The 10,769-nt window shown below is 41.8% G+C and overlaps 1 pseudogene; it reads left to right on the top strand.

The window, feature by feature from the left end:
- Positions 1-915: 915 nt before the first annotated feature.
- Positions 916-10,769, top strand: part of LOC102850262 — a 14,013-nt pseudogene continuing 4,159 nt past the window's right edge.

Below are 10,769 nucleotides of genomic sequence, written 5' to 3'. Positions count from 1 at the left end.
TATTATTTTGTGTGTGTGTGTGTGTGTGTGTGTGTGTGTGTGTGTACCGTCAAATCGGATCTGACTGGTACAGGAGGAGAGTGTCCCTCCTTTCCCGGCAGAGCATCTGGTGGATTTGAACCGAGCCGGTCTAAGACACTTCTTAACTAGATTTATTACTCACTTGGTTTCTGTATCTGAAAGTGTTATGCAAAGGAGCAGATGGAACGTAAGGGTGTCAAAGACCAAGTCTGACTTCTATCCATTTCTTAAAGAGGAATTGTCCCCATGAATAATTAATGGCAATAACTAAATAAATCAATCCTCGCAGCAAACAGATGCTTATTCAAGCACCCCCACCCCCATTTTCCCGCACTTATCTCTACCCATAATTGGGTATGATAATTGTTGATTGACTTTACTCACAGCTGTAATACTGACGGTGGGGTTTATTAGGGAAATAAGTGGAGGTTAGGAGAGGCAAAGAATATCACCAATCCAATTGCAGGGTTTTTTTGTTTTTGTTTTTGTTTTTGTTTTTTTTTTATGAGAATCTTCATTTTATTGTGCAAGAAAGTTGAATTGTTTTTAGGTTTAGTAATCTGCCTTATGGTGTTATAAAATGTTAAAAGTACAAAATATTTTGAGGGGGGAGAAAAAGATCTTGAAGGTTTATTCTAAACTTCTCATTTTGATACTAGGGAAGTGAAGCCCAAAGTGAGTAAGTCAGTAAGAGAGTTAGTTGCTAGGACAAGCCAGTCAGCAGCTGGACTTGACAGGGGTACAAATCTCGTTCTTGGGTTTCTGTCCTTCTTAACAAGCTCCTGTTCACTCGGTGAACCCTCTAGTGGCCATTTAGTACATGACAGCTATGCCTCCTGAGTCAAAATGTATTTTCATCAAGAGTAAGATCGATCCCACGTGAAATCTCCCAGGATGACGAGGCTTCCTGAGGTGGGTTGCTCTGCAGGTTGGAACCTGAAGGTGACCACCAGTCTGCCCGACCTGTGTCCTCTCCGTGTCAAGCGGCTCGGAAGCACTCAGTTCCCCTTCACAGCGTGTGGAATCCTCTCACCTTCTGTCGGTTCAGGCAAGTCTGATCTTCAACACGTGGCTTGGCAGGCTGTGGGAACGTTGTTTTCTTGCTGCTGTTGTAGTTGTTAAGCACCATTGAACTGGAAACGACTCATAGCTGACCCTCCAGTGGGTTTTCAGGGGCAGTAAACAGCATGAGAGGAGATTGCCCACCTCCCAATTGCAGGTTTTAGCCCAGCAACCTAAAGGAACAATTCTTCAGTTAGTCCAGGCTCTGGTTCTCACTAGGATCTTGCTGTTATTAGGCTCTTGTTCCAGTCTGTCTCATGTCTTACTGCTCAGTGTGGGAAGAAGTCTCTCTCTTATCCTAGTCCCATAGCTTTTGACAATTTGCAAGATCTTGTGTTTGTAGTTAAGGTAGATAGAGACCAGATGGGGTTATCATAATATCTATAAAAGTCAACTTTTAAACTAACACTACAAGTTATTACTCTTTCTTTGATACTCAAATGTACAGTCATCATTCACTAAGCTTGAGGAGAGTGTATTTCAGAAATACATTCTGATATTCCCCAAAGTGGAAAAAAATAATAATTGCTAAGACTTCTTATGTAATGTTAGATGGATCTTGACTGAAAGCAGTTATTACCAGAGGAATGTTTATCTGTGTTTCATTGACTATGCAAAGGCATTTGACTATGTGGATAACAACAAACTGAAGAATGAGATCCCAGAACACTTGATTGTGCTTATGAGAAATCTATACTTAGACCAGGAAGCTGTCATCAGAAAAGAACAAGGAAACATTGCATGGTTCAAAATGAGGAAGGGTGTACACCAGGGATGTGTTTTATCTCATCCAAGAGACTGAGCTCTCTGAGGAGGAATGTGGCATCAGAAGACTCATCAACAACTTGTGTAATGCAGATGACACAATTTTGCTTGCTCAAACTAAGAGAATCTGAAGCAATTGCTACAGAGGTATAAAGACTGCCGCCTAAAATATGAATGAAGCTCAACATCAAGAAAAGAAAGATTCTCACCACTGAGCTGATTGACACAATCATGACAGATGATGAAGAGACTGAAATTGTTAACAGCTTCACTTTGCTAGGCTTCACAATGAAAACTCCTGGTACTGGCAGCCAGAAAATTAAAAGATGAATTTCATTGAGAAAGTCTTCTGTAAAGGACATTTCCAGAGTGCTGAAGAGAAACAGCATCAGTCTGGAGACTAAGAAGCACCTGATCCAGGCCATCCAGTCTTCGCAATTACTTGCTATGCATCAGAGAGCTGGAGAATGACTAGGTATGATAGAAAATTTGATGACTTTGAACTGCAGTGTTGAAGGAGAGTATTGAATATACCATAGACTTCTAGGAGAACAAACAGGTTTTGCCTAGAGTGGGTGAAACCAAGATGCTCCTTGGAGGCAAGGATTCTGAAGCTTCATCTGACGTACTTAGGGAGGGATCAGCCCGTGGAGAGGGACCTCATTCTTGGGATAGTGGAGGGTCAGTACAAAAGATGAAAACCCTGAAAGAGATGAATTGACTCAGTGACTGGGGTAAGGGGGGTAGGTGTGTCAGAGACAATAAGGTTGGTACATGATAAAGCAGGTATTAGAGTTGTTGTACATAGGGTCATTATGAGTCACAAAAGACTCAAAGGCATATAGCAACAGCAACAACAAAAATTATTAGTTTGGAGGTTTCAGTTCAGTTTCATGAGTTGTTCCAGTTAATTGACCTAATAAAGAACTTAGTGTTTCAGTTCCATATTGCAATGCCTTCTGTACAACCTAGACCCTGAAGAGCTTGTAGGTTGCTATTCAAGATCATCAATTGGTCCCTATTTGCCTAAAGCAACAGAAGAAGGAGAGTCAAGAAGAACAAAGAGAATTCGTATATGTAGTTTTTTGCTTCCATAGTCAACTGACTTTTTTGTCATAAGACTAAAACAAGATGGTACAGTTTCCATTATTGAACACAGAAATTAAAATTGTATCTATAAATTCTGAATACAAGGATATAATGCAAAGAACAACTTAAAAATTTCATGGGCTCCATATTTTACTGAACTGTGAAGGCTGGATGAAACTCTGAACTCCATAACCTTGAGATTATCTTTAAACCTTAAACCAAAAATATCCTCTGCAGTCTTCTTAGACCAAATGACAATTTGACAAATTAGTAAGAAATTTTACTTTGGGAATTGTTGTGTTTTTTTTAAAGAAGTATTTGTATGGGATAAGTCTTAAAAGGCGCGAGGTTTCTATAAATGTGGAGGGGAAAATTCATAAAAGCAGCATAAGAATGACTGTACAACTCAAACATTTTAATTAGCCCCACTAAAATTTACATTGGAAATTGTTGAATTGATATATACTCAGTAATTGCAACTAAAGAAAAATTATAATTAGTTTGTTCTCTAGAAGATTTAAAAAATAAAAATAAAAGCAATTTAAGATTACAGTGAAACCTGTGAGAAAACTCAAGCTTACATGAATTGGAGACCTGTCAAAGAAGAGAAACCCTATGAATGGATAATCTTTAATAAAGAGTATAGGAAAGTGCCAAAGGAAGGAATAAGGCAGTCCTGTTAAGTTGTAGCCATTACAGGTTTCACTGTATAAAAATTAAGGTAAAAGTAAAGAAAGTAAATAAGTGAATGCTTCTTTTTTAATTCAAAACCACTAATGGTTACAACCTTGAACCAGGTGGATTTATACAGTGACTGCTTCAGTGGACTGTAGTATGGCAGGTGCTGTGAGGATGGCACAGGATAGGATGGGGTTCAGATCTGTTGTTCATGAAGTCACACTGTCTACTTGACAGCATCTAATACCAATAATGGTCATGAAATATAAAATAGTTATTTTTTTAGCTAGATTATTCTGAGTATAATACAGGTTAATAGCATAGTATGTCTAACTGCTACCCTACAAGTTCTCCACACTAGAAGGATGAGAAATCTCCTCCTCTGTAATTTATTGTCTCTGAAAACCCACTGAGGGCATCTCTGAATTAATTTTAACTTGATGGCACACAATAACAACTATCTATCTATCTATCTAGTTGCCTAGTGGCAAGAAGCTGTGCTGCAGTCCCAAAGCTTTTGAGGTCACTAGCTGTTCCACAGAAGAAGAAGTGAAAGTCTCCTGTCACATGATTAACTGCCTCTGAACATCCCCTGGAGGGTCAACTGTAATTGGTTCTGACTCTACACACACACACACACACACACACACACACACACATCCACACTACAGGTAACACAGGACAGTTTCTCAGTTATTTTACTAGTTTCCCTTTCAGGTCTTCTTCAGGTCAAAGGCCCTGCTTGATTCGGGCCATGGTCTTTTAATCACTTTCTCTACATCTGCCTTACATATTTGGGGTATGTTGTTAGGAGGGGCTATTCGTTGGAGAGGGACATGATTCTTGGAAGGGTAGAGGGTCCAAGAAGGAGAGGAATACCCTTGATCAGGTGGGTTGACCCCGTGACTGCTGCAATGGACTCTTGTGTGTCAGGAATTGTGAGGAAATGGGCTCCTGGGTGCCAGGAAGTGTGAGGATGGCACAGGACTGAACAGGGTTTTTAGCTTTTTTTGATAGGGTCATTATGAGTCGTACTCGACTCAATGGCATTTAAAAACAACAACATGCATCTCAGAGCTGGACACTGAATAAAGATGGTGAAGAATAATTGATGTCTTTGAGTTGTGGTGTTGGAGAACAGTACTAAATATCCCATGGACTGAAGAAAAAAACAAAACAAAACAAAAACAACCTCAAAACCCCAAACAGATGTCTTAGAAAAAGTGCAGCCAGAATTCTCCTTGGAGGCAAAGATGGCAGAGTTTCATTTTTCATACTTTGGGCACTTTGCTAGGAAAGGCTATTCCTTGGAAAGGGACATCATGCTTGTAAAAATGGAGAAGACAGCAAAGAAGAGAAAGACTGCAGTTATATATTGACACAGTGACTGTAGCAATGGGCTTGAATCCTCAAAGGTGATGAGAACGGCACAGGATAGGACAGAGTTTGGGTCATTTGTTCATCGGGTGACTATGAGTTTTACTTGACTCAATGCACTGAACAGCAACGACAAACAATAATATATATTTATATTCTATTGTTATGTGTACATTGAATCAGAACTAACCAAGAGCTGACCCTCCAGCAGGTTTTCAGAGGCAATAAATCATAAAGGAGGAGATTCCATCTTTTTCCAGCAGAACAGCTGGTAGATTTGAATCATGTGCCTTTGGGTTTGTAGCACAACTTCTTACCAGTAGAGCAGCAGATCCAACACTGTATAATTTTATATACTGTTGTTAGGTGCTGTCACATGTATGACTCACAATGACCCTATGGAGAGCAGATCAAAACTTTGTCCTGTCCTGTGTCATCCTCATAATCTCTGAAATACTCTAGTCAATGCTTCAGTCACTGAGCCAATTCATCTGTTTAAGGGTCCCTGTCTTGTTCTCGACCCCTCTACCTTTCTAAGCATGTTTCCTCTTCACCGGATAGCTTCTCCTAGCAATATGCCGAAGTGTATAAGATGTATGCTTTATCATCTTTACCTCCAAAGAGCACCCTTGCTGTACATTCTCAAAGTCATATTTACATATTCTTTTGACAATCCATGTTATATTGGGTATATAGCCATACCAAAACTCAGAGACACCAATTCATCATTCATATCCACTGTTCAGCTCTCAGATACATAGCAAGTGGAACACACACACAGCTTTGTCCTGAAACTGACTTCATTGCTTCTCAAATTTGGAAAGTTTCCTGGTTACTGACATTCCCAGTGTAATAGGTCTCATATCTCGACTGCTGATACCAAGTGTATTGATTGTGGATCCAGTTATAATGAAGTCTTGGACAGTTTCAGTAATTTTCTCATCTCTCATGATGTATGTCTCTCTACCCAGTAATGAGAATTTTTTTTCTTGACATGGAGATGGAAATTCATATGGAAATCGGTAGTTTTTGATCTTCTGCAGCAAGTTCTTCAAGTCCTCACATTCAGTAAGCAAGGTTGTATCTAATGCATAACATAGGTTAATGGTGAGTCTTCCTCTGATCCTAATGCTACATTCTTCTTCAGAGTCCATCTTCTCAAATAATTTGCTCAGCATACAGACTGAATGTGTATGAAGAAATGATACAACCCTGAAACACATCTTTCTTAATTTCAAACCATTTAGTCTTCTTGTGATCTGTTAGAACAACAATCTCTTGGTCTATGTTTTGGTTTTGCATTAGCACAATTCAATGTTCTGGGATCCCAATTCTTCTCAATATTAGCCATAATTTGTTATGAGCTACATAGACAAATGCTTTTGCATAGTCAGTAAAGCACAAATAGACATTCTTCTGGCCTCCTTTGCCTTACCCAAGATCCATATGAAATCAACAATAATATCTCTGGTGCCACAGCTTCTCTAAATCCAGTTGATCTGTGGCAATCTATTCTAGCCATTCTATTCTATTCTATTCTATTCTATTCTATTCTATTCTATTCTATTCTATTCTATTCTATTCTGATTCTACCCCTCTACCTTTCTAAGCATGTTTCCTCTTCTCAGGATAACAGGATAGCTTCTCCTAGCAATATGCCAAAGTGTAATAGATGTATGCTTTATCATCTTTGCCTCCAAAGAGCACCCTTGCTGTACATTCTCAAAGTCGTATTTACGTATTCTTTTGACAATCCATATTATATTGGATATATAGCCATATCAAAACTCAAAGACACCAATCTATTCTAGTCTATTCTGTTTTAGAATGATCTTCAGCAGTATTTTTTCATGCCATATTAATTATTTTGATATATAATTGTGGTGGTGGTGCACCATCAAATTGGAATTGACTCACAGCTTACCCTCTGGAGACTTTTCAGTTTGTAAATTGCTTGGGGGTGGGGTTCAATTGTTTTTCTTTTCCCCATGATGCATCTAGTGGATTTGAATCATGTGTCTTTAGGATGGAAGCACAACTCCTTATAACTAGGTCACTAGATAGATGATAGATGGATAGATAGTAGATAACTAGTTAGCTAGATAGATATAGATATGTGATTATTGTTTTTATGTGCCATCAAATCTGAACCAACCATTAGCTAACTGTTTTGAGTTGTTTTTTTTTTTTAAATTTTATTTTATTAATTTTAATGAACATTTACAGAGATTTTGGATTTCCATTCATTCATTGTTGCATTTTTCTCCCGGCACACCCTTCCCCCCCAGTTCTCTCTTCTCTTTGAAAAGTAAAATAAAAATTCTTTCATTGGTATAGAGCCCACGTCCCCCCACTAGTAAACTCCACTATGCAGCCTTCGTTTTGAACTCTTGTCATGACCATAATACCCAATCATATATTGCTTTTAAACTGTTTTCTCATCTGTTTCAATGCAGTATACATAATTTATCCAATTCTTCTCTGCCTCACCCCAACCTTGATGTCACTGCCATTCTACAACAGTGGCACAATGCAGTATTTGTCCTTTTGTTACTGAGATATTTCACTCAGCATAATGTCCTCCAAGGTCACCCACTTTGAATAATATTGCAAGAGTACCTTGTTGAGTGGGTTTTCAGAGGCAGTTATTTGGGAGGATGTTGCCTCTCTTTTTGTAGCACAGAAGAGCTGGTGGATTAAAACTGCTTGTCTTTGGGATTGTAGTGCAGTTTCTTACCTCTAAGTGACCAGAGATATATATAATATATATATTTATTTATTTCTTGCTGTTGTGGAACAGCTGGTGGCCTTGAACAGTGTGCCTTCAGGATTACAGCACAGCTTCTTGCAACTAGGCCACCTTGGTTAAAATAGATACATGTAAATATATGTATATATACTGTATGTACATTGCTGTTGTTATGTGCTGTGGACTCACCACGGATTCATAGCAACTCTAAGTACAACAGCTCTGAAGCTGCTTTTTCTTCAGCCAATTTCATTATCTCTGACACATGTACCACCATTACCCCAGTCACTGACTCAGTCTTTCTCATTCAGGTTCTTCCTCTCTTGTGCTGTCCCACTACCCTTCCAAACATGATGATCCTCTCTGAGAACTGGTCTCTCCTGGCTACATGTCCAAAACATGTCACTTTTCGCAGAGTTTCAAAACCTCTGCCTCCAAGGAGCAGCCTGATTTCACCCTCTCCAGGATGGACCTGTTCATCCTCTGAGTAGTCCAAAAGTATATTCAATATTTTTTCTCCAGAAGCACAGCTTAAAGGCACCATTTTCCATCTATCATCCCCAGTCATGGTCCAGCTCTCTGAGGCATAGCAAGTAATTTCGAAGACCATGACCTGGATGAGGCACACCTTAGTCTCTAGACTGGCATCATTGCTTTTCAGTACTCTGGAGGGGCCCCTGATAGCAGATTTTCCCAATGCAATTCTTCTTTTGATTTCCCGGCTGCTGATACTAACAGTGTTAATTGTAGACCCAGGCAAAATGAAGCTGTTAACAATCTCAATCTCTTCTTGGTTTATCATGATATGTCAATTGTCCCAGTGGTGAGAATCTTTGTTTTCTTGATGTTGAACTTTGATCTGTTTTGAAAGCTGCAGTCCCTGACACTCCATAGCAAATACCTCAGTTTCTCCTCAGTTTCAGCAGGTCTGCCTCAGTTTCAGCAAGCAAGGTTGTGTGATCTGCCTAGCACAGATTGTTGACGAGACTTCCTTCCAATTCTGATATCACCTTTCTCCTCATAGAACCTACCTTCCTGGATGATCTTGAAGGATTATGAGGAAGTTAACTTTTAACCCTTCTCAGGTAGAAGCCATAAAACCTCACAGGACTTTTGCCCTCTTTTAGAAAAACAGGACCCGCCTCACTAACTTTGGGCATGTGGCCAGGCGAGATAGCTCCTTGGAGAAGGCCATCATGCTCTGAAGGGTGGACAGATACCCACATCTGCGAGTACAGATAAGAGAAATTCCAGGAGTTGTTTTTCTGAACTTTACTCCCCACTCCCCCCCCCTTGTGCTTACCCCGCTTGCTGCGCGCGCCAACTCCCTTTAAAATGTACCAATCAGATAGTTTTCCTCGCTTGCCCGCGCGTGCCAAATTATTACCAATCACAACTGCCTACCTCAGTGTATATTCAAATACACCAATCAGCAACCCTCCCTGTGTGTTAGCCCATGTTTGCACGGGTTATTGCCTTTATAAGCTGTATGTACCCTTAGCTCGGGGCTCAACTCCTCTGCCTCTGCGTAGGTCATGAGTTGTGCCCCAGTGCGCTGGATGGAATAAAACCTCATGCTGTTTGCATCAAGGACTGTCTCTCGTGAGTGACTGGTGCTGGCGTCCAATCTCATCGGGGTCCGGCTCTGCAGATCCAACATTTGGTGCGTTGGCCGGGAACTGATGACATCCCCTCACTCCTGACACGACCCCCCCTTGGAGGTAAGAACAGTGCCTTTGTGTGTTCTGTCCCCTGTGCCTTCCTCTCTTTCTGTCGGGTGTGCACTTTTGGTTTCGCAGCCGTTTCATTTCCCGTGAGGGAGCTGAAACAGTGACGGGCAGACGTGCCAGGAAAGTCAGAGGCTGCCGCCCTGGGGGACGCCCCAGGAGGTGCGGAGGGCCAGGGATGCCTGGTGGCCTCCTCTGTATTCTACCAACGGATTAAACCTGAGGAATCCTGTTTGATAGTGGAGACTCTGGAGCCTCCTGTGGACTCTATTCAGTATCTTTATCAGAGTCCTAGCACCCCCCGCTGTCTGGTTATCTTTGTGTTTCTCCTTGTCTCTGTTGGATTTACTGTGACTGAATTACTAACTATGGGACAGACGGTAACCACCCCCCTTAGTTTGACTCTAACTCATTGGACTGAAGTGAAAGGAAGGGCTCATAACCTGTCACTAGAGATCAAGAAGGGACCATGGCGAGCCTTCTGTGTCTCTGAGTGGCTCACCTTCTGTGTGGGGTGGCCCCCAGAGGGTTCTTTCGATCTGGCTGTAATTTATGGTGTCAAGTCAGTTGTTTTCCAGGAATCCCCTGCTGGACACCCAGACCAACAACTGTATCACAGTGTGGCAAGACTTGGCGCAGGACCCACCATCCTGGGTCAAGCCATGGGTAAAGAAGCAAAGCCCGAGCGTCCTGCTAATGGTAGCCCAGCCCACCCAAGAAAGAGGGGCACCAAAAGCTACCAAGAGTCCACCTGTCCGGATCTACCCGGACACACAGGATCTCCTTCTCCTTGCCAAACCCCCCCATATCCCACTGCTCCTCCCCTAACTCCCAGGCAGGCTGCCGCCCTGAGAGTGGCTGAGGCTGCTGGACCTAGAGCAGCCAGGAGTGGAGTAGAAGAGTCTGGGGCAAGTATACAGGGATCGTTCTGGGAACTCGCAGCAGGAGAGGGGCCACCCCTGATAGTACATCGGTGGCCCTACCTCTGCTGGCAAACGGCCCCCCACTCCCAGGAGCTACAGAGGGAGACCCCCCTTTCCAGCTTCTTCGGTACTGGCCTTTCTCCTCGGCCGATTTGTACAATTGGAAAGCTAACCATCCTCCCTTCTCAGATGATCCGCAGTGATTCACTGGGCTTGTTGAGTCCCTCATGTTCTCACACCAACCTACTTGGGATGACTGCCAACAACTCTTGCAGGTGCTCTTCACTACTGAGGAGCGAGAGAGAATTCTCCTGGAGGCGCAGAAAAATGTGCCTGGAGCTGACGGGAGACCTACCCAACTCCCTAATGAAATAGACC

This window comes from Elephantulus edwardii, unplaced genomic scaffold (assembly GCF_000299155.1).
Source record: "Elephantulus edwardii isolate Elephantulus edwardi_28Jun2011 unplaced genomic scaffold, EleEdw1.0 scaffold00036, whole genome shotgun sequence".
In the NCBI taxonomy this organism is placed as follows: Eukaryota; Metazoa; Chordata; class Mammalia; order Macroscelidea; family Macroscelididae; genus Elephantulus; species Elephantulus edwardii.
This window is presented reverse-complemented; position numbering and strand designations above follow the sequence as displayed.